This window comes from Diaphorina citri, unplaced genomic scaffold (genome assembly GCF_000475195.1).
Source record: "Diaphorina citri unplaced genomic scaffold, Diaci psyllid genome assembly version 1.1 scaffold870, whole genome shotgun sequence".
Lineage (NCBI taxonomy): Eukaryota > Metazoa > Arthropoda > Insecta > Hemiptera > Psyllidae > Diaphorina > Diaphorina citri.
Genome location: NW_007378302.1, coordinates 31,545 through 54,074, shown reverse-complemented (window position 1 = coordinate 54,074; position 22,530 = coordinate 31,545). Strand labels below are relative to the sequence as shown.

Genomic DNA, 22,530 nt, shown 5'->3' with positions numbered 1-22,530 from the left:
TCTACTCCACAGCTGGTCTGTAATAAAAATGATTGATGTTTCATTTTCTTGACATTGAACAAACAAATTTCCCCGGAGAGAATTTTTTCAAAAAAAGTTTTGCTTATGTTGAAAAAAGTTCTCACAACATGCTTTTTTACTGAATTAATTAGCACGAGGAAACATGGAAGTAGGCTATGTGTTCGTTACGTAAGCCATTAGTGCGTCCTCCTAATATCTCTGGACATGATAATGCTTACTGACATGGTTGTGAAGTAAAGTTTTATTTGCTGGAGAGTAAAGCTTCTTGTCTTCATGGACATCTTTTTAACGATATCCCTGTTTGCAACCAAAATTTGTGTGTAAATTTGTTATTGACAGTGGGAATTTGAACCTAGAACTTTCTGTATGGCAAACAATCGCATTATTCATAGACAGACTTAGACCTTGTGTATTCTTTGATTTCTTTGGATATTTTTGTTTTTAGTAAAGAATATGACCTATCACCTTTTTATCTCCAATTTATATAAATTGGGCTAGCATTGAATTGTGTAGAATATCCGAATAAAAAGTCAATTAGGTATATCTATAGATACATTATTTTGTTTTGCAAAAGTCATGGGATAATTTTGTTTTGCAAAAGTCATGGTCAAGTCCAGTGCTAAGATGGAAAGCTTACCCTGATATCAAACGACACAAAACTTAGCTTGCTGAATAATTGACGAAGAAAAACAACCTTGGTCCCCTTCATGAGATGTCCCGTTTTCTCAGAAATGTCGTGCCAAAAAGTTTTTGTTTTTGTCCAAGACTTGTGTGTGTGTCCTTGTGGACATTTTGTCCCGGTGATTGCATTTTACTCTTTGTTAGCCGAGATGAAAATGGTCAAATACATTGCAAACACGGAATGACATAGGACATGGATAAGTGGCACGAAGGAAATTGCACATTGTCTCATTTTTGTTGGGAAAGTCTTTTCACATGCACATACAGGATGCTGTTTGGTGCTCTGTTAATACTGAGTTTCATCCTGCGAAACTCGAAATGGAGATTTTTCGTGTCTCGGTTGTGTTTGTTCGAGGTTGTCGTCAGATAAAGTTCTTGAGCAAATGACAATTTTTATCTTAAAAGTGCCACTTTTGGATGCCAAACTCGGTTTTTTTTACGCCATCATTGATTAGCATCTTTATAATTATCGGATTGACCAGAATTTTCGAATTCCTTACCATTCAAAAATCGTGTCGTGTGTAGTTTAAACACTATCATTTAAATTACATTACCTACAGCACATTCGGAAAAAAATCGGATGAAACTCACGGCAAATATGAATAGGCCTTTAATTGCCTTTATTCCAAACCACCATTGTTCAATCTCCTATAGTCTCCTTTCCAGGTTTTCGTCCCCAAGCCGCTACCCTATCACCATACTCCAAGACACTCTCTCCTTAGTCCCCTTCCTTCCATCTTCCTACCCATCCCACTTCTGCTGCCTTCCTCCTTAACACGGGATTATGATAATACCCACCAACCTTTATGACAGGTTGAAGACACAAATCAGACGCAAGATTAAACCCCCAGTGGAGTCTCTTCGCGTTTTTTCTCTCCTTAGTGTTGGAACATTTAAGATTGAATTATGACCCACCCCCAGCCTGCCGCCCGTTCTTAAAACCTTTGAAAAGTCTATTTGAAGCTATAAAGAAACAGGACAGAGAGAGGGGGGAGGAGAGAGAGAGAGAGAGAACGAGAACTTTATCTTGGAGCCTTTCAAGAAAGAAAAACTCTAGATTTTTAGAACCTTAGGATACTTATCCTGAATATAGGACACCGATAGTTGAAAAGGATAGTGAAGAAACAGTGAGATACCAGGAGAAAGAAAAAGAAGTTGAAAAAATAAATCAAAATAATAGGTGCCTAATACTATTTTGTAAAATTAAGGAATGAGATATTTTATTCGAGGTGAAGAACACACATCCACCAATTTTTGATGTAATGTTTGGTCAGCCTTTCAAGAAAGAAAATCTCTAGATTTTTAGAACCTTAGGATACTTATCCTGAATATAGGACACCGATAGTTGAAAAGGATAGTGAAGAAACAGTGAGATGCCAGGAGAAAGAAAAAGAAGTTGAAAAAATAAATCAAAATAATAGGTGCCTAATACTATTTTGTAAAATTAACGAATGAGATATTTTATTCGAAGTGAAGAAGACACGTCCACCAATTTTCGATATAATGTTTGGTTTGGTGGGTTTCTCTCTTAGGTAAGAATTCAACGATTACTCCGAGTGCTTACTGTAACTTTTGTTTTAATTTATTCTGAACACATCTATCGAAAAAAATTACTAATAAAAACTATGTTTGTAACTAGAGAAACATATTTCACTCAGCATTGCAGTATGGTACCTTTATTGGGGCCAAATCTCTTGTTTAGCCCGAAGAGATTTACGGCTCCGTTCGAATTAAATGAGTTAGAGAAATGTTGGATAAACTTTTTTCCTTTCTTGGTGTATATGTACCTTTGTATAAAAACAAATTTGTTTAATCATTTAAAATAAATAAAAATAATAAAACTTTTGCAAAAAGTTTCTGCTTTTTGTTTTATTATTTTCCTCAGACAGTAATTGTCATTTTTTACTGGCCCGGCTTTAGCTTTAATGGAGCCTGCTATGTAGCTATGTACATTCTGCATTCCAGTAAACATACATAAGTGCAGCTCTGTTTTTGTGTTATGTTGGTCTTTACATTATATTGTATCGTTGTAAATATAATACCTTTTGGTATGTATAGGCACAATCTACATTTTTTCAGCTGTAAGGGCTCCCACATTATTATTTTAATTTGATTTAGGTTTTTAGGCATACCTTTATTTATTGGGTAATTTAATTTACAAAACCACTAATGTATGAATCCCCCCTTTGTCCCCCTGTCCTATACATATACATAGGTTATCCTATAGGTACCGTACAAATTCCGTGAAAGTGCACTTTTGAAAATGTAAAAAAATAAAATAAAAAAAATATTAACATCAAATATTCTATTGTACCCTTTTAGTATATCTTTCTAATTAAAATTTATTTTCAAATTATTTTTTCGGGTAAAAGGAAACTTTATATTAGCTGCTATCTATGTATTCTAATGAAAGTTGAACCTATATAGGGTAACTATTGGAAATTGGAAGGTAAGGAGGACAGCAGCGACAGCTAGAAATAAAACTAAGAGGAGAGAGAGAGAGAGGGGGAGAGAGAGAGAGAGAGAGAACAATAGGTAATAGGGAGGGAGAGAAAGAGACAGAGATAATGGGATTATGGGATAAACTTCCAGCAAAAGGGAAGATTTTGAAGGAAACTTTTTATCAGAAAAGGATGTAAGAGTGAGAGAAAAACGAAAGAGAGAGAGAGAATATATGTGAGAGATAGGTAGGTACCTATTGGAGTTAACTAGAGTGTGGGAGGGAGAGAGAGAGAGAAAAAAGAGACAGAGGGGAAGAGCAATAAGTTTTGTGTTGCTATCAGAATTCCTTCCCTTATTTCTCTCTCTCTCCCTCTGTCCCCTTCATCACACCCACTTACAGATCGTCTTAGTGTCCAATATTGTAAGGATGGAGAGGGAGAGAGAGAGAGAGAGAGAGGGGGGGAAGGAGAATAGGTTAGAAAGAAAGAGATAGGGAGAGGAAGGAATGAAGCTTTAGGATGAGACAAGAATATTCCTGGTATTTCTTCTAAAGAGGAAACTTGATTACTTCTAACGAATGATGAATGTATTATGTACAAACATTGTGCCATGTGAAGACAATGAGCGAATTTCAAAAGAGATTGACAATTTCTAAATTCTATGAAATGTCGTCATTACAGGAATTGATTGGTGTTCTTATTTCACCTCCTTATTTACACAGTGTTCTGCTGAATTTTTCATGAAAGTTTTGCTTGTATTCAATCCCAGCATTTCGACATAAGACCAAATAAGACTGTGATCCAAGGGTTAATTTGTTACCTCGTTGTTTCAAGTCAACAATGAATTATCAGTTCCAGTATCACGTGCTCATCATGATTACAATGGTGTTTCATTTGAGGTTTAGGATTAAGAGGCGATCAGGTGGTTCATTGAAATTGGGAATCAGATTTTCCCAAGAGCAAGGAATGAGAGGCGGCTGGACATCTGGATATAGGTACGTACTTAGGTTGAATATAGAAGATTACTATGGAAGCACTATTTACTAGAGTTGCTATGGAAGTACTGTTTGATTACCTACTAACCTGATCCTTATTATTTGCACGGTTCAATTCCAAAGCTGAAAAGGCATGCTTTCAGATAAAGAAAATGTAAAGCTAAAAACACACACAATAGTTTTCCGGTCCTTTATTTCCAACAGAATCCGCCCACGACATGTAAACCACACAGCCATGGTAAGTACCTACACCTACCTTATAACTCTCCCTCCCTCTCTCTCCCCTCCCCCTCCCTTTCCCTCTTTTCATCCAGCATCCTTTGAATGAAAGTTTAGTTTGCTTATTATATTTTTTGTAGGTTGAAGCACTTTTTTGTTTTTGGAGTTAGTGTACCCATTGTGTAAAAAAAAAAGGCAGAGAAAGGGATTGTAAATAAAAAAGGACAAGAGGGAAGGAAGCAAAAGAGAGAAGAAAAGAACCAATATTAGCTTTTCGTTATCTCCGGGCTACAGGTTTTTAGCTGTGTTACATCAACAATGTATTCTCTATTCAAATATTCCGTTTTTGTCCCCGGGGTGCTTTTAAATTTCATTTTCTCATAAACCAGGGCACATTTCTCGCACCCGTATATCAGTGCCTTATACAGAAATTCATTTTTAGAGGTGTCTGGTGTTTTGTTCCTCTGTGGAAATATTCCGTTTTTGTCCCCGGGGTGCTTTTAAATTTCATTTTCTCATAAACCAGGGCACATTTCTCGCACCCGTATATCAGTGCCTCATACAGAAATTCATTTTCAGAGGTGTCTGGTGTTTTGTTCCTCTGTGCACGCAAGATTAAACCCCCAGTGGAGTCTCTTCGCGTTTTTTCTCTCCTTAGTGTTGGAACATTTAAGATTGAATTATGACCCACCCCCCAGCCAACCGCCCGTTCTTAAAACCTTTGAAAAGTCTATTTTAAGCTATAAAGAAACAGGACAAAGAGAGGGGGGAGGAGAGAGAGAACGAGAACTTTATCTTGGAGCCTTTCAAGAAAGAAAATGTTTGTTGTCTCTCTCTCGCTGCTGAAAATTTACGGGTTTTGCATGCATGTAATATGTATGTGTGTGAAAAATGCCGGGTAAAACTGCTGGAAGAGAGTATGTCAAAAATTTATTGCTAACCCTTTCCCTGGGCGATATGTCTTGGGTTTGTTGGTACGATTCAAAATTTATCCAAGGTAGTCTATTAATTTTGGTCTGTAGTATAAAAGTGTAATTTTACGTAGGGCAAGGCAAGGGACATAGGCTGTGAAATTGAAACACACAACCCCCATCAAATTACTCGTAGGTGCCTACATTGACAGGGATTTCTTATTTATACGTCAAGATAAAATATTGAAGAAATGAAACTTCAATGCCATCAGGAGTCTGTAAATATGGAGAAAAATACTCCTTACTTTCTCAAAAATGGGGAAAAGCTGTAAAAACTGTCATATCAATATTGCAGGAATATAAAACATTCTTTTATTTTGGGAGAATCGTTCTCCTTTATTTCAGACTTTTCAGAGTAAGATATTTTTGTGTTCGAATTATATCTACGTCTATGGAATTTGTAAATATTCATTATTTGTTTCTTGTCCTCCTGTGTTTACCACTCACTATGAGTAGTTGAGTACTTTACCATTTACGAACCAAAGATCAACAGGGGCCTAAATGTGCTACAAGCCGTCAATATAATATTATCACAACTGTACTCTAATATATCTGATTTTTTAATGACATTTTATGTTTTAGGTATATTAATTTTGGGTCGATATTCAAGGTAAAACAAACACACATTGGGTAAAGCATATCATTATTATTAAACACCAAAATGCATACAACCCAGGTACGACTATGCAATGTATGATGCATATTATGTGCAATATGTTCATACTGTACAGTAAAGCTGTTCTGACATGTAATAAAATTATTGACGAGCTAAAATAATTTTTTTTCCATTTCCCAAGTTTCGTTTTTCGTTAATTTTTTCTTCGTCACGTGGTTTTCTTTGGATTTTTTTCTTTATCCTTTGAGACGGATGTGCTTTTGTATGATTTTGAAGTAATTTTGATAGGACTTTTACTTGAGACATTTTTTGTTTTTAGAAATCTCGTGGATGAAGTTGATGTCATTTTCTTGGTTTGGATTTTTGGAACAGACGTAAGTTTTGCTTGTACATTGTTTTATTTTATTTTTACGATCTCCCACGTTTTTACATGCTGGTTTTATTTCAGTATGTACCTACACCTGGAGATATCACAATAGAAAAATGGCCAATTTAGAATATTTTACTTGTTTTTTATTCAAAAAAGAAACGTTGTTGAATAATTTACACATTTTTTGCCACAATGAAAATGAGAAATTCCAATTTGTTTACATAAAGGAAGGGGAGGAAATTAGTTTGGAAACTTTCGAATTACAAAGAACAATACAAAAGTAATTATAGTGTCCAAAGCGCGACCGGATTAGGTTTTAGGACAGGGGCTTTGTTTGTGTAGAAATCTGAAACTCATGTTAAAGGCAAGGATTTGGTATATTATCCGTTGCGACAAGTAGCGGCAATGTAGTACCTATGTATTTAACAATTGAATGCTACTTATACTGTGTTTTTTAAGGTTGGAAGCTTTTTTTTTTAATGCTTGCTAGAACCTGAATCCAAATTTCAAACAAGGTTGATATTCAAGCTACAGCTTTCCTTAGTTTTCTTTACGGAAGAACAGATGTATTGTCTTTTTTACCCTTTAGTATCTATCTAAAAACTAGTAACCTGCGGCAAGTGTGGCACTGATACATACATTCAGTACCAAGTAAAAATCAAAAGCACCAAGTACTTACTACATTCAAGGAAACTAAGGATAAAGAACCAAGTAGTATTAACATAAGTATCGATGAACAAGTAATTTAGCGAAGTGTTCTAACGTGATATCCGCTAAAGTTTTGTGACATGCCTCGGGCATAAGAAAGAATACACATTTACATAGAAGTCTACTCCACAGCTGGTCTGTAATAAAAATGATTGATGTTTCATTTTCTTGACATTGAACAAACAAATTTCCCCGGAGAGATTGATAATGTGTTCGACATAGATGTTGAAAAGTAGAGGTGAAATTACGCAACCTTGTCTCACTCCTTTTGATATTTGAAACTCTTCGGAGACTCCCATTGATGTTTTGACTTTGCCTGATTGTCCCCAATATAGCCTGTTTAAAAAAGTTCTCACAACATGTTTTTTTACTGAATTAATTAGCACGAGGAAACATGGAAGTAGGCTATATGTTCGTTACGTAAGCCATTAGTGCGTCCTCCTAATACCTCTGGACATGATAATGCTTACTGACATGGTTGTGAAGTAAAGTTTCATTTGCTGGAGAGTAAAGCTTCTTGTCTTCATGGACATCTTTTTGGCGATATCCCTGTTTGCAACCAAAATTTGTGTGTAAATTTGTTGTTGACAGTGAGAATTTGAATCTAAAACTTTCTGTATGGCAAACAATCGCATTATTCATAGACAGACTTAGACCTTGTCTATTCTTTGATTTCTTTGGATATTTTTGTTTTTAGTAAAGAATGACCTATCACCTTTTTTTCTCCAATTTATATAAATTGGGCTAGCATTGAATTGAGTAGAATATCCGAATAAAAAGTCAAATAGGTATATAGATACTTTATTTTGTTTTGCAAAAGTCGTGGGATAATTTTGTTTTGCAAAAGTCATGGTCAAGTCCAGTGCTAAGATGGAAAGCTTACCCTGATATCAAACGACACAAAACTTAGCTATTTTTTGTTTGCTTTCTAGTCCTGAGGGAATGCAAACTTAAAGGTCTTGTAATTTTTCCAATTTACTTTCGGCGTCTTGCCATGTGAAGACAATGAGCGAATTTCAAAAGAGATTGACAATTTCTAAATTCTATGAATGCCGTCATTACAGGAATTGATTGGTGTTCTTGGAAGTTCACGGACCAATGAGAACTCGCGAGCTTGCTGCAATTTGAAATTGGGAATCAGATTTTCCCAAGAGCAAGGAATGAGAGGCGGCTGGACATCTGGATATAGGTACGTACTTAGGTTGAATATAGGAGATAGTACTATGGAAGTACTATTTACTAGAGTTGCTATGGAAGTACTGTTTGATTACCTACCTACTAACCTGATCCTTATTCTTTGCACGGTTCAATTCCAAAGCTGAAAAGGGATGCTTCCAGATAAAGAAAATGTAAAGCTAAAAACACAAACAATAGTTTTCCATCCTGTCTTTACCCAAGTTCTACATATAGGAAGCCTAAACAACACTATTTTTCAACCCCTCCATCACTCTCCAGACAATTTCAACATTGCTGCACTCATTTTTCACTCTTTTTTGTGTGTCAGTACCTTTTTAACATCATTTCATTGTACTCTTTATTATTTTCCTTCTCTCGTGTAAGTAGGTACAGCGTTTAGAATTTTCCAATTTTTCGAGCTTGTGTTTCAGTCATCGTGCTATCGTTCTACAGAGCGGAGGTTTTGTGAACTCTCGAAAGCTCTTCTTTATTTTTTCCGATTTTTTTCCATTTCCCAAGTTTCGTTTTTCGTTAATTTTTTCTTCGTCACGTGGTTTTCTTTGGATTTTTTTCTTTATCCTTTAAGACGGGTACTCTGAATTGCAAAAATATTTTATGAATAATAAAATGGCTTGTTCTTTTACTACTTATTTATTTATCCAACAAAAAGCAATGCCGTTTTCCAATAAGTTACATGCGTCTGTCAATATAATTATGCATCTGACGTCGATGGTAGATGTCTAGACATTTCGACATGCAACTTTACAGTAGATAGTGGAATGATGAAATGAATTCGAAATAAGCTCTCGCTGGTTTCTTCCTAGATTCTAGACATTTCGACATGCAACTTTACAGTAGATAGTGGAATGATGAAATGAATTCGAAATAAGCTCTCTGGTTTCTTTTTTCCTAGATTCCTGCCTTACCCATTATCCTGCACAATGTAGTTATTCTTCCGCTAAGCTTCATGTACGTACACAATTCACACAATATTGTGTTGGAAAGTTGTAAAGGTATGGAATTATGGATGGATGTTGTGTTGTGTATGGATGGTAAAGATATTGTTTTTGTGTCCATCTTTTTTCTCCTAGGAAATAAACAGGTGATATTTTTATGGACATTTGAAGCTTACCACATTGCATAACTGGTATTAATTTCGGCGTTCATAAGTCTAGAGTTCAGCAAGGGTTCCCTGCACAATGTAGTTATTCTTCCGCTAAGCTTCATGTACACAATTCACACAATATTGTGTTGGAAAGTTGTAAAGGTATGGAATTATGAATGGATGTTGTGTTGTGTATGGATGGTATGCTTGTAAAGATATTGTGTTTGTGTCCATCTTTTTTCTCCTAGGAAATAAACAGGTGATATATTTTTATGGACATTTGAAGCTTACCACATTGCATAACTGATATTAATTTCGGCGTTCATAAGTCTAGAGTTCAGCAAGGGAACTTGGCAAGAAATTCGAATTTTAAATTTTCAAACAGTAGGTTTACATAGGTGATATTTTTATGGACATTTGAAGCTTACCACATTGCATAACTGGTATTAATTTCGGCGTTCATAAGTCTAGAGTTCAGCAAGGGAACTTGGCAAGAAATTCGAATTTTAAATTTTCAAACAGTAGGTTTACAAAGTTAAAGTAGATCACAAGTGATAAGTAAAGTAATACGCTTCGTGGGTGGGTAAGATCTTAACTGTTGGGACATACCTTTTAGTTACTTTCTATTATTTTTTTATTTTTATTTTTGAAATTTTAAGAAACCCGATTTCAATTTTCCCTCATAATCTCGCCCTTGGCAGGTTCAGGACGTAATGTATAATGCAGTATCATATCGTCCTCTACTTCTCCCTCATATTGTCCTGTGCTCTTCCTCCCAACCTCTTTTTCATATTCACAATGTTAACTTGACAATGCATTTACATTTTTTTATAACACAATCTTAAAAGCTTAATATTTTTTTAATTAAAAAAAGCAAAAAGGTATAGAAGTAATTTTGTAAGGGTGGATTTAAGTATCAGGCCTGAATGAAAGTACGAAAATAAGAGGGAGAGAAAAGGAAGGAGAGGAGAAGTAGGTAACAGAATTGTTGTAAGGAGCGAAACCACTTTCAGTAAGTGGCGTAAGTTGTACTCTTATTTTATTTTTATGTACGCATGGCTTCTGACAAGTTCCGACTCCTGTAGATAAGTTAACTATCAATCTATCAAATAAGTGCTATTCATAATAGTTGTAACGTAATTATACTTTTTTTAGCTCCCATTCTGTTAGAATAATTTAGATTCGAACGTAACTTTGTCTTGTACGCGCTACGCGTTCATCTAATTGGAAAATTCCTCATCGCAAATCACTTTTCGAGCAATTTATACTTCCATTTCCAAGCTCGTTTTTTTTTAGCATCTTTATAATTTTCGGATTGAACCAACCTCAGTGGTGCAGTTGTTAAACCAACCTCAGTGGTGCAGTTGTTAACGCGTTGGACTTTGGATCTGGAGGTTGGTGGTTCGAGTCCAAGTCATGCGAAGAAAAATAACCTTGGTCCCCCTCATGAGATGTCCCGTTTTCTCAGAAATGTCGTGTCAAAAAGTTTTTGTTTTTGTCCAAGACTTGTGTGTGTGTCCTTGTGGACATTTTGACCCGGTGATTGCATTGTACTCTTTGTTAGCCGAGATGAAAATGGTCAAATACATTGCAAACACGGAATGACGTAGGACAAGGATAAGTGGCACGAAGGAAATTGCACATTGTCTCATTTTTGTTGGGAAAGTCTTTTCACATGCACATACAGGATGCTGTTTGGTGCTCTGTTAATACTGAGTTTCATCCTGCGAAACTCGAAATGAAGATTTTTCGTGTCTCGGTTGTGTTTGTTCGAGGTTGTCGTCAGATAAAGTTCTTGAGCAAATGACAATTTTTATCTTAAAAGTGCCACTTTTGGATGCCAAGCTCGTTTTTTTTTAGCATCTTTATAATTTTCGGATTGAACCAACCTCAGTGGTGCAGTTGTTAAACCAACCTCAGTGGTGCAGTTGTTAACGCGTTGGACTTTGGATCTGGAGGTTGGTGGTTCGAGTCCAAGTCATGTCATGAAATTTATCTAGGTGAAATAATCGGGGAACGATGTTTGTGACAAGCATTTAAATATGCTTAACACAATTAAAATTCCTTTTTTAATTTTCGGATTGACCAGAATTTTCGAATTCCTTACCATTCAAAAATCGTGTCGTGTGTAGTTTAAACACTATCATTTAAATTATATTACCTACAGCACATTCGGAAAAAAATCGGATGAAACTCGCGGCAAATATGAATAGGCCTTTAATTGCCTTTATTCCAAACCACCATTGTTCAATCCCTCCCTCTCCTATAGTCTCCTTTCCAGGTTCTCCTTCCCAAGCCGCTACCCTATCACCATACTCCAAGACACTCTCTCCTTAGTCCCCTTCCTCCATTTCCAATCACAATTGACATAATACATAATGTGGTTAGTTCGACTCACACTTGCGTTGTTCCTGTAGACTTTTCCAGGGGCTTTGTTGGTAAAATGGGAAGAAATACACAAGCTTAAGAAATTGCAAGGGCGGAGAAGAGGGGTATTTCCTTTTTTTATTGTGTCTCCTGCCTTTCTTTGAGAATAATAAGCCTGCTTACAGTTTCGTGTGCCAATTTAAAATCTTCATCAATATAAACGAAGGCAATCTTGAACAGTTATGTAGCTATGTAGGAAAAGTACTTTTTTCCCCCCCAAGAAGAGAAAGTTTTTCAAACATTTATGTGGTTTTTTAATATTGATATATTCAGGTAGTAAATTTTATAAGCCTTCCTGTACTCCTGAGTAAAGCTTTTGCTCGTTGTTCCTGTAGACTTTTCCAGGGGCTTTGTTGGTAAAATGGGAAGAGATACACAAGCTTAAGAAATTGCAAGGGCGGGGAAGAGGGATATTTCCTTTTTTTATTGTGTCTCCTGCCTTTCTTTGAGAATAATAAGCCTGCTTACAGTTTTGTGTGCCAATTTAAAATCTTCATCAATATAAACGAAGGCAATCTTGAACAGTTATGTAGCTGTGTAGGAAAAGTACTTTTTTCCCCAAGAAGAGAAAGTATTTCAAACATTTATGTGGTTTTTTAATATTGATATATTCAGGTAGTAAATTTTATAAGCCTTCCTGTACTCCTGAGTAAAGCTTTTGCAATTACACAACTGAAGGTTTGCGTAGTAATTTAGTAATAGATGCCTAATATATCTATCAAGGCAGTGACACGAGGTAGATATCTATCCCCCATCCAACACATTGGATAATAGTATACCCGGCACATGTTCTTAATCCTCTCCCAAGAAACCCTATGAGTGCAATTTGCAGGTTGATCCGATGCCGATGGCTTGAAATGTATCTCCGATTGTGAGTTCACAGTTCAAGTGTAAAGATGGTGTCTATTATATTCATACTTGAATAAAATACGTTGTAAAAGTCCCATCAAACAAACGGTAAATTGTCCCGAACAATTTAATTTCTCTTGAAACTTCTGTACTATGTACTCTCTTGGTTGAGTTATTATCATTAACTTTGGGCCAGGAAGACAGGAATAAAGTGAATCGTTATGAAGAAGAGGTTTTTTTTTTCTTTTTAACTTGCCAATTTGGCTACAAATTTGTTAGTCGACCATTAGAGATATTTAACTCGTAAGAGCTCTCGCTTTCCTTTATCAGTATCATTTCCCATCTAATTCTTGAGTACTCGAGAGTCAATAAAGAAGCTCCAGGTATGGGATAAGTAGACGAACAGGAGGTACATGATGTGAGTATGTAGAAGCCCGCATGTTTTAACACAAATAACCTATCGGCAAAGATAAACAAAATCATGTCGAGAGCAAAAGAGAACAAACACGAACTTATTTTATCGGAAAATAAGAAGCAGGGGACATTTTTAACTTTTTCCCCCGTCGCGTCGTAAAAGTAATTTTGAGGGAGACCAACAAAAAAATATTTTTTGTTCGAGAGTCAATAATGAAGCTCCAGGTATGGGATAAGTAGACGAAGGGATAAGAGGAGGTACATGATATGAGTATGTAGAAGCCCGCATGTTTTAACACAAATAACCTATCGGCAAAGATAAACAAAATCATGTCGAGAGCAAAAGAGAACAAACACGAACTTATTTTATCGGAAAATAAGAAGCAGAGGACATTTTTAACTTTTTCCCCCGTCGCGTCGTAAAAGTAATTTTGAGGGAGACCAACAAAAAAAATATTTTTTGTTTGCTTTCTAGCCCTGAGGGAATGCAAACTTAAAGGTCTTGTAATTTTTCCAATTTACTTTCGGCGTCTTGCTCTGGTTGGTTTTATTACTCGTATTCTTTGATTTGTTATTATTATTGTACTAGCTGAATTCCGTCGCTTCGCTCCGGAATCCCGCTAGTTCATCCCGAGGCATGGCCAAACTTGTGGAAAAGGCAGGGGTAGGTATGGTGTTTTGAAATAGATTGAGGTATAAAATGACTTCTAATTTCCTTCTCACATCTTTGTTATTAGAAAAAGATCTGTTCCCAAAACATGACTTGTGTTTATAGAAACCCCACATAGGAAAGCAATCTCACCAAAGTTATAGGTAGACAGCCAATTAGGTTTAAATGAAATACAGCAAATCGAGCAACTATGAAAAATCCAGAAGGACTAAGTTTTAACCCCCCTTGCCTCCCTTCAGCAACCCTTGGTTGAGTAAACAGTAACTTTTCAATTAGTCTATATTTCGACCATTTGTGTACTCGCTATAAGCTATAACAGAGATGAAATATTTCCAATTTACAACCCCCCTTACCTCCCTTCAGCAACCCTTAGTTAAGTAAACAGTAACTTTTCAATTAGTCTATATTTCGACCATTTGTGTACTCGCTATAAGCTATAACAGAGATGAAATATTTCCAATTTAGTCTGTCTGACTTTTAAATGTCTCTGGGTTTTTATTTTTTTATTGTTATTGTTCAGTTTTTTCCTTTCCTTTCTTTTTCCTATTCATTCTTCAAAAACATTATTGTGGTTGTTGAGGCAAAGAATATTGTCGTGTATAGTTTGTTTTATCTTTATTTGATTGTTTGTTCTGTACCGATTGTTACTTTTTTATGGGTGTACATAGTCTTGGGCAGTTGTAGCATTTTCTTGAATCAGATCTGTATCGTTATCGATACATCCATTTAATTAAAATTTCCATTAGATACTTCAAAATGGAATAAAAATGCCCTTGGATATAGCGCTCTTTAATCTTTATGCTGGATAATTATTTAAGAAATTTTCGTCAAAAATTAATTGTATTTGGCAGAGAAAGGGATTGTAAATAAAAAAGGACAAGAGGGAAGGAAGCAAAGGAGAGAAGAAAAGAACCAATATTAGCTTTTCGTTATCTCCGGGCTACAGGTTTTTAGCTGTGTTACATCAACAATGTATTCTCTATTGTACTAAGAATTATTTCCTTTGTAAGCTAATAATAAGCTTTTCACTAATTTCCACCTCTTTCTCATTGTTTCTTCTTTGGAAGAATCTTTCTTTGAATTCTAATTGTTAATTCAAGATGTAAATTTCAATGGGAATTTACCAAAACCCAAAAGTTCTTGGAAAGGAGAACTTTTGATAACACTCATATAATAATAAATTTCTAATAATTTTGAACTTGTTCAAGTTCACCTAAAATGAATAAAACGAACATGGTCATGAATTATTAAAGGTCACTTTTATTTTCATGCCGTTTTTTCTCTCCAATAGATGTTACTTTTTCAGATCTGTATCGTTATCGATACATCCATTTAATTAAAATTTTCATTACATACTTCAAAACGGAATAAAAATGCCCTTGGATATAGCGCTCTTTAATCTTTATGCTGGATAATTATTTAAGAAATTTTCGTCAAAAATTAATTGTATTTTCATTTGATCAAGCATCAAATTACAAGCGATATTTAATTTCTTTTGACAAAACGAAAAGCCGAGGCCTCCTTTTTGAATTTATTTCCATAGCATCAGTTCCTAATTTTATTTAATTTAGCTATTTATTATTATTATTTTTTTGTCCAATTTGATTTTTTTTTTCTTTTTAGGAAGTTAAAAAAGGTCAGAAGGGCAAAAGTAACAATACCTAGTTCTTCGGTATTATCTACCTACTCTGAATTGCAAAAATATTTTATGAATAATAAAATGGCTTGTTCTTTTACTACTTATTTATTTATCCAACAAAAAGCAATGCCGTCTGTGTCATTCTTGTCTGTGGTATAACGATGAAAGAAGTGAGAATCAAGTTTCGCATAAAGTAGGTCTGTCCCCTGGGTTCAGGTTAGCCTGACTAGAATTTTATTGCTGAATATTTTCTCGGCTTTTGCACCAAATTCTTTTCACAACATAATAATTACGACACTGGTCTCTGTACACCACATTTCTCACTCTTAACTTCATTAAATTTCTCCCCCCCTCTCTCTCTCTCTCTGGAGCACTATTTCTAACCTAATGGTTTGAATAAAATGTCTGATCATTTCATTTTCGGAGACTTTTCCGAGAGCTAACATTTTGTAGAACAGTCTCACCACTTCATACACACGGCTGCTGTGTGACCCAAATACGAAAAATATGGGAGCTTTACATCCTCCAGAATTTTACATTATTACGTTCGTTTTTGTGGAATGAAAAGTTAAAATAAATATATTTTCAGTCATTCTTTTCTTTCATTCTTTTTTCTCCATTTCTCATTCTTCACTTCATCGCTCAGCTTCACTTTAAGATAAGGAGAAATATGTAATAAGCTTCTCTTTAACATTCTATCATCCGATCTATCTTTGAGTTTGAACACACTTCTTTTTCGCTCTCCGTCATTTTGCTTTTCAAATTCTCCTTGTTTTTTATTATTTCTTTTCGTTTCAACAAAGGTATTTGTGTCGATATTCCATTCTATTATAAGTAATGGCCATAGCTTCGATATATGGGGTATATTGTATAATATATCCTCCATGTGCGCTATTCTGCTGACAGTTCGAACGTTTTACAGATGAAGTGCAATCCACTACACGTGTTGTCATGTTCTTTGTAAAGTCTTTTTTCTGCTAAGTTGCCATTCAAAGATATCTATGTATATTTATTCTAAATGTCTTCTCAAATGTCGCCTCCTGCAGTCAGCTACTCAACCCATCAACCTATGAACTAGCAGACCATGACCTGGCTTGAATTACTCTTGGCCTGGTCAAGGGTCCTAAGTAAAGTAATACGCTTCGTGGGTGGGTAAGATCTTCACTGTTGGGACATACCTTCTAGTTACTTTCTATTATTTTTTTTATTTTTATTTTTGAAATTTTAAGAAACCCGATTTCAATTTTCCCTCATAATCTCGCCCTTGGCAGGTTCAGGACGTAATGTATAATGCAGTATCATATCGTCCTCCCTCTACTTCTCCCTCACATTGTCCTGTGCTCTTCCTCCCAACCTCTTTTTCATATTCACAATGTTAACTTGACAATGCATTTACATTTTTTTTTATAACACAATCTTAAAAGCTTAATATTTTTTTAATTAAAAAAAAGCAAAAAGGTATAGAAGTAATTTTGTAAGGGTGGATTTAAGTATCAGGCCTGAATGAAAGCACGAAAATAAGAGGGAGAGAAAAGGAAGGAGAGGAGATGTAGGTAACAGAATTGTTGTAAGAAGCGAAACCACTTTCAGTAAGTGGCGTAAGTTGTACTCTTATTTTATGTTTATGTACGCATGGCTTCTGACAAGTTCCGACTCCTGTAGATAAGTTTACTATCAAGCTATCAAATAAATGCTTTTCAAAATAGTTGTAACGTAGGTAATTATACTTTTTTTTTTAGCTCCCATTCTGTTAGAAATAATTTAGATTCGAACGTACCTTTGTCTTGTACGCGCTACGCGTTCATCTAATTGGAAAATTCCTCATCGCAAATCACTTTTCGAGCAATTTATACTTCCATTTCCAATCACAATTGACATAATACATAATGTGGTTAGTTCGACTCACACTTTCGTTGTTCCTGTAGACTTTTCCAGGGGCTTTGTTGGTAAAATGGGAAGAAATACACAAGCTTAAGAAATTGCAAGGGCGGAGAAGAGGGGTATTTCCTTTTTTTATTGTGTCTCCTGCCTTTCTTTGAGAATAATAAGCCTGCTTACAGTTTCGTGTGCCAATTTAAAATCTTCATCAATATAAACGAAGGCAATCTTGAACAGTTATGTAGCTGTGTAGGAAAAGTACTTTTTTCCCCAAGAAGAGAAAGTATTTCAAACATTTATGTGGTTTTTTAATATTGATATATTCAGGTAGTAAATTTTATAAGCCTTCCTGTACTCCTGAGTAAAGCTTTTGCTTAAATTTTTAATTTTAAGAACTTCTGTACTATGTACTCTCTTGGTTGAGTTATTATCATTAACTTTGGGCCAGGAAGACAGGAATAAAGTGAATCGTTATGAAGAAGAGGTTTTTTTTTTTTTTAACTTGCCAATTTGGCTACAAATTTGTTAGTCGACCATTAGAGATATTTAACTCGTAAGAGCTCTCGCTTTCCTTTATCAGTATCATTTCCCATCTAATTCTTGAGTACTCGAGAGTCAATAAAGAAGCTCCAGGTATGGGATAAGTAGACGAACAGGAGGTACATGATGTGAGTATGTAGAAGCCCGCATGTTTTAACACAAATAACCTATCGGCAAAGATAAACAAAATCATGTCGAGAGCAAAAGAGAACAAACACGAACTTATTTTATCGGAAAATAAGAAGCAGAGGACATTTTTAACTTTTTCCCCCGTCGCGTCGTAAAAGTAATTTTGAGGGAGACCAACAAAAAAATATTTTTTGTTTGCTTTCTAGTCCTGAGGGAATGCAAACTTAAAGGTCTTGTAATTTTTCCAATTTACTTTCGGCGTCTTGCCGGAGCACTATTTCTAACCTAATGGTTTGAATAAAATGTCTGATCATTTCATTTTCGGAGACTTTTCCGAGAGCTAACATTTTGTAGAACAGTCTCACCACTTCATACACACGGCTGCTGTGTGACCCAAATACGAAAAATATCGGAGCTTTACATCCTCCAGAATTTTACATTATTACGTTCGTTTTTGTGGAATGAAAAGTTAAAATAAATATATTTTCAGTCATTCTTTTCTTTCATTCTTTTTTCTCCATTTCTCATTCTTCTCTTCATCGCTCAGCTTCACTTTAAGATAAGGAGAAATATGTAATAAGCTTCTCTTTAACATTCTATCATCCGATCTATCTTTGAGTTTGAACACACTTCTTTTTCGCTCTCCGTCATTTTGCTTTTCAAATTCTCCTTGTTTTTTATTATTTCTTTTCGTTTCAACAAAGGTATTTGTGTCGATATTCCATTCTATTATAAGTAATGGCCATAGCTTCGATATATGGGGTATATTGTATAATATATCCTCCATGTGCGCTATTCTGCTGACAGTTCGAACGTTTTACAGATGAAGTGCAATCCACTACACGTGTTGTCATGTTCTTTGTAAAGTCGTTTTTTTGCTAAGTTGCCATTCAAAGATATCTTTGTAGTTATATTTATTCTAAATGTCTTCTCAAATATAGCCTCCTGCAGTCAGCTACTCAACCCATCAACCTTTGAACTAGCAGACCATGACCTGGCTTGAATTACTCTTGGCCTGGTCAAGGGTCTCAATTTTCACTCGATTACCTTTTCGTTCAAAAGAAATGTTTTCCCTCCACTGAGAAGTAGATTATTGATACAATAAAGTGCACCGCAATGGAGTTTGTATCGCACATGAGGATATAGATGGAGGCGGCATGATATACGGAGGGGTTAGGGACGAAATTTATGACCTCACCGAGCAGTTCCTTTTGGTTTGGCTTTCCACCCTCTCCTTCCCATCTTCAGTTTGTCCCTCTGACCCTCCATCTTGGATTTTCCTTTCCATTTAATCTTTCGGAGAAAAGTTTCTCATGTTTACCCTCCATCTCTTTTTCCTCAAAGCGAAAACACAAAGCTGAGTTTGATTAGATTTTATTGTGAGGTTCGTCATACTTCATTTCCAAATTGAGGTTTGCTCTCTTGATAAGTATGCTGATGATTGTATTCTGTATGGGGATTGGTATACGATTGAAGCAAAGCAGTGGTCGATAGAAGCTTGTAGTACTTCATAGGTTTGGGGGTGATTGTCACGAAGCATAATTGGGTTTGAAGTTAATAATGTGATCTTTTTAATTTTATACATTGTATGGTCAACTCTATATTTTCCTCCTTCCTCTCCATCTCTCACCCAACACCTATAACATTGCACATGGATACTATACTCCATTACACAAGTGAAGGTTTGCGTAGTAATTTAGTAATAGGTAGATGCCTAATATATCTATCAAGGCAGTGACACGAGGTAGATATCTATCCCCCATCCAACACATTGGATAATAGTATACCCGGCACATGTTCTTAATCCTCTCCCAAGAAACCCTATGAGTGCAATTTGCAGGTTGATCCGATGCCGATGGCTTGAAATGTATCCCCGATGGTGAGTTCAAAGTTCAAGTGTAAAGATGGTGTCTATTATATTCATACTTGAATAAAATACGTTGTAAAAGTCCCATCAAACAAACGGTAAATTGTCCCGAACAATTTAATTTCTCTTGAAGAAAACAAGTAAGTGAAAAATAAGATTTTTCTTCTCTTATGTTCGCCTTTCTTTTTTTTTATTGAAAACAATTTTCTCTCGCTTTACAAAACGATTTTTATTCTTTATTCATTGCTGAACGATGCTCGGTCATTAACGTGTTTATTCAGCTAGGCGTTAATTGTTCTTGGCGTTACGGGGTGCAACTAATTAGGAAATTTTAGTTTCGTCACCCGCCTTACATTAATTCCCTGCGGGGTTACTTTATGCAAAATTTTGAAAAACCCCTTACTCATCTAGTTTATATCTTTTGAAGGTGGGAGAGGTTATGAAAGTTGCTAATAGAGTATCTATTCGTGCAATCTTCAGGAGATAAATATGCTCTCTGTGCAAATACTTCCTGTAAACAACTATGGGGTTGCAGTTTCCAAATATTTGCTGCATCTGCATTCATTTCAATTCCCAGCTAAAATTGTCTTCAAAAGATTTGTTTCTGATTCTAAATCATTTTCTTAATGATGGAGATATGTATATTTGGTATACATAAGTAGTTCGACTTAAGATGTTGAGTTCTACTTGAGATATTGTTCACTATTTTGTTTCAACTGTTACCTTGTTGGGCAAGTCATCCAATGATTGAATGATTTGTCTCGATATATTCAATAGCACACTCTATTATAGATATTTGCTGGTTTTCGAAGATGAAATTTTCATGTAAACCAGTGAAAACTTTATTATTTTACGAGTAATTTAACAATAATCAGAAACTGTAACAATAAATTAAACGATTTTATAATCTCCTCACAAACTTTTTTCTTTAATTAAAATTATAGTTTAGGTTTCCAGTTCATTTGCATAATTTTTAATATCGATAAGTACACCAGGGGCAACAAACGGGAGGGCGAATTTTTCGGGTTTTGAATTTCAGGGTATCAGGTATTGTATTGACCAACCTCACTGGTTTAGTGGTTATTGAACTTCGGATCTGGAGATTGGTGGTTCGAGTCCAATTCATAAAAGGTATCTAGGTGTTTTAGATGGAGAACGCGACAAGCATTTAAGTATGCCTTGCCCAAAATTCCCTCCAGCCTAGTTAGCTTGGAAGGTAGCGCGTCTGTCTTGTAAATGCTTGGTCGCGGGTTCGATTCCCGCCCGGGTCGGGTTTTATCCTGAACAGATAAAGTTCGTTCTCGGAACGGCCGGCTTTCTCTTTTCCTGTCTTCCTTCTCTCTTCGCTTTCGGGATGATAAGACCTTAGCAGTTACAGTTCAAGAGGAATAAAAAAAAAAAAAAAAAAAAAAAAAAATGTGACTCGAATTTTAAATTCAAATATTTCGAGTTAATCCTGATATAATATGTATTAGGGTTAGGAAAAATAATTATCTTGTTTCATTCGGAGGTTCAAGATTAGGTGACATTTTATCCTAGCAGACACAACAAGAGGGATAATCTCTGCAAAACAAAAGGGTCTCTTTTCTCTGTTATTATCTTTTGAAACCCTCCAAGTCTTTGAAATAAACATAGAAGTTATAAAAACAGAATGTTAGACTGTCTGAAGTTAAATTGACGTGTTTTTATCAAAGGCTCCAGCTCCTGAATGGCCTGGGGATCTCATTTTCATTGCAAGAAAGTTAATTAAAACTAGGAAAAGACAATTTAAGGAACTGGTCATTTCAAAGAAAAGGGTTTTGTCGCGTCTTCTTTGTTTTTTCCTCTCCCTCTATCATTGCTTTTATGATCTGTTCCTTTATTTCACTCATCTTTCTTCTATATTTTCTGTTCCTTTAGTAATTTTTTCATTATTGCGTTTCCCTCCATTCTTTTCTCAACTTGGTCATTTCAAAGAAAAGGGTTTTGTCGCGTCTTCTTTGTTTTTTCCTCTCCCTCTATCATTGCTTTTATGATCTGGATTATTTCCTTTATTTCACTCATCTTTCTTCTATATTTTCTGTTCCTTTAGTAATTTTTTCATTATTGCGTTTCCCTCCATTCTTTTCTCAACTCATTTCTCTTCATTACAAAATAAAAGCCTCCCCGTCGTAGTCAATCTACTTTCAAGTAAGTAATGCGTTTGCTTCTATTTCTAATATGACTAGGTACAATATATTATCTACTTGTGTGTATATCTATTTCCTGTGTTGTTCGAGTAAACTTTATCTTTATTTGATTGTTTGTTCTGTACCGATTGTTACTTTTTTATGGGTGTACATAGTCTTGGGCAGTTGTAGCATTTTCTTGAATACGACTGAAATGTTTCATTATAGATTTTTTATTATTTGTTGAACGAAATGCCTAGTAGAATCAGACTGATTAAATGTCAGGATAGAAATTACAAAGAAATTAAAATCTCTACCGAATCTCGGTCTCACATATTTTGCATGTTTATTAAATCTGTTACGCCAATAATGGTTTCAGCTCGTATAGTTATTACTTTTCTATTCGTAATCTTAAAACAATTGATTGTTTCAGATATCAGCATGTGAGTTCAACACAACAATAGAATTATCAACACTGGCATGTTGAGTTGAAGGTAAGTTTGCAAGGTTTGCATCCAAACATTTTGCAGACCAGGCACCAAGCTTTTATAAAGCTGCACCAAGCTTTTATAAAGCTTGTAATACGGAGGTTGGTGTCTATTTCAGCCTTTGTGCACTTTTATGGGCTCATCAATTTAATTTTTTAGCCTCCCCGTCGTAGTCAATC

The 22,530-nt window shown here is 35.3% G+C and overlaps 1 long non-coding RNA gene across 2 annotated transcripts in view; it reads left to right on the top strand.

Moving 5' to 3' along the window:
* The first annotated feature begins 6,112 nt into the window (after positions 1–6,112).
* LOC108252798 overlaps positions 6,113–22,530 on the top strand; it is a 37,170-nt gene continuing 20,752 nt past the window's right edge. The window contains exons 1-2 of one of the 2 annotated variants that reach the window (XR_003392449.1): positions 6,113–6,318; positions 22,297–22,357. This is a non-coding gene — a long non-coding RNA (uncharacterized LOC108252798). The remainder of the gene's footprint in view (positions 6,319–22,296; positions 22,358–22,530) is intronic. The other variant, XR_003392450.1, reaches the window with a different exon arrangement.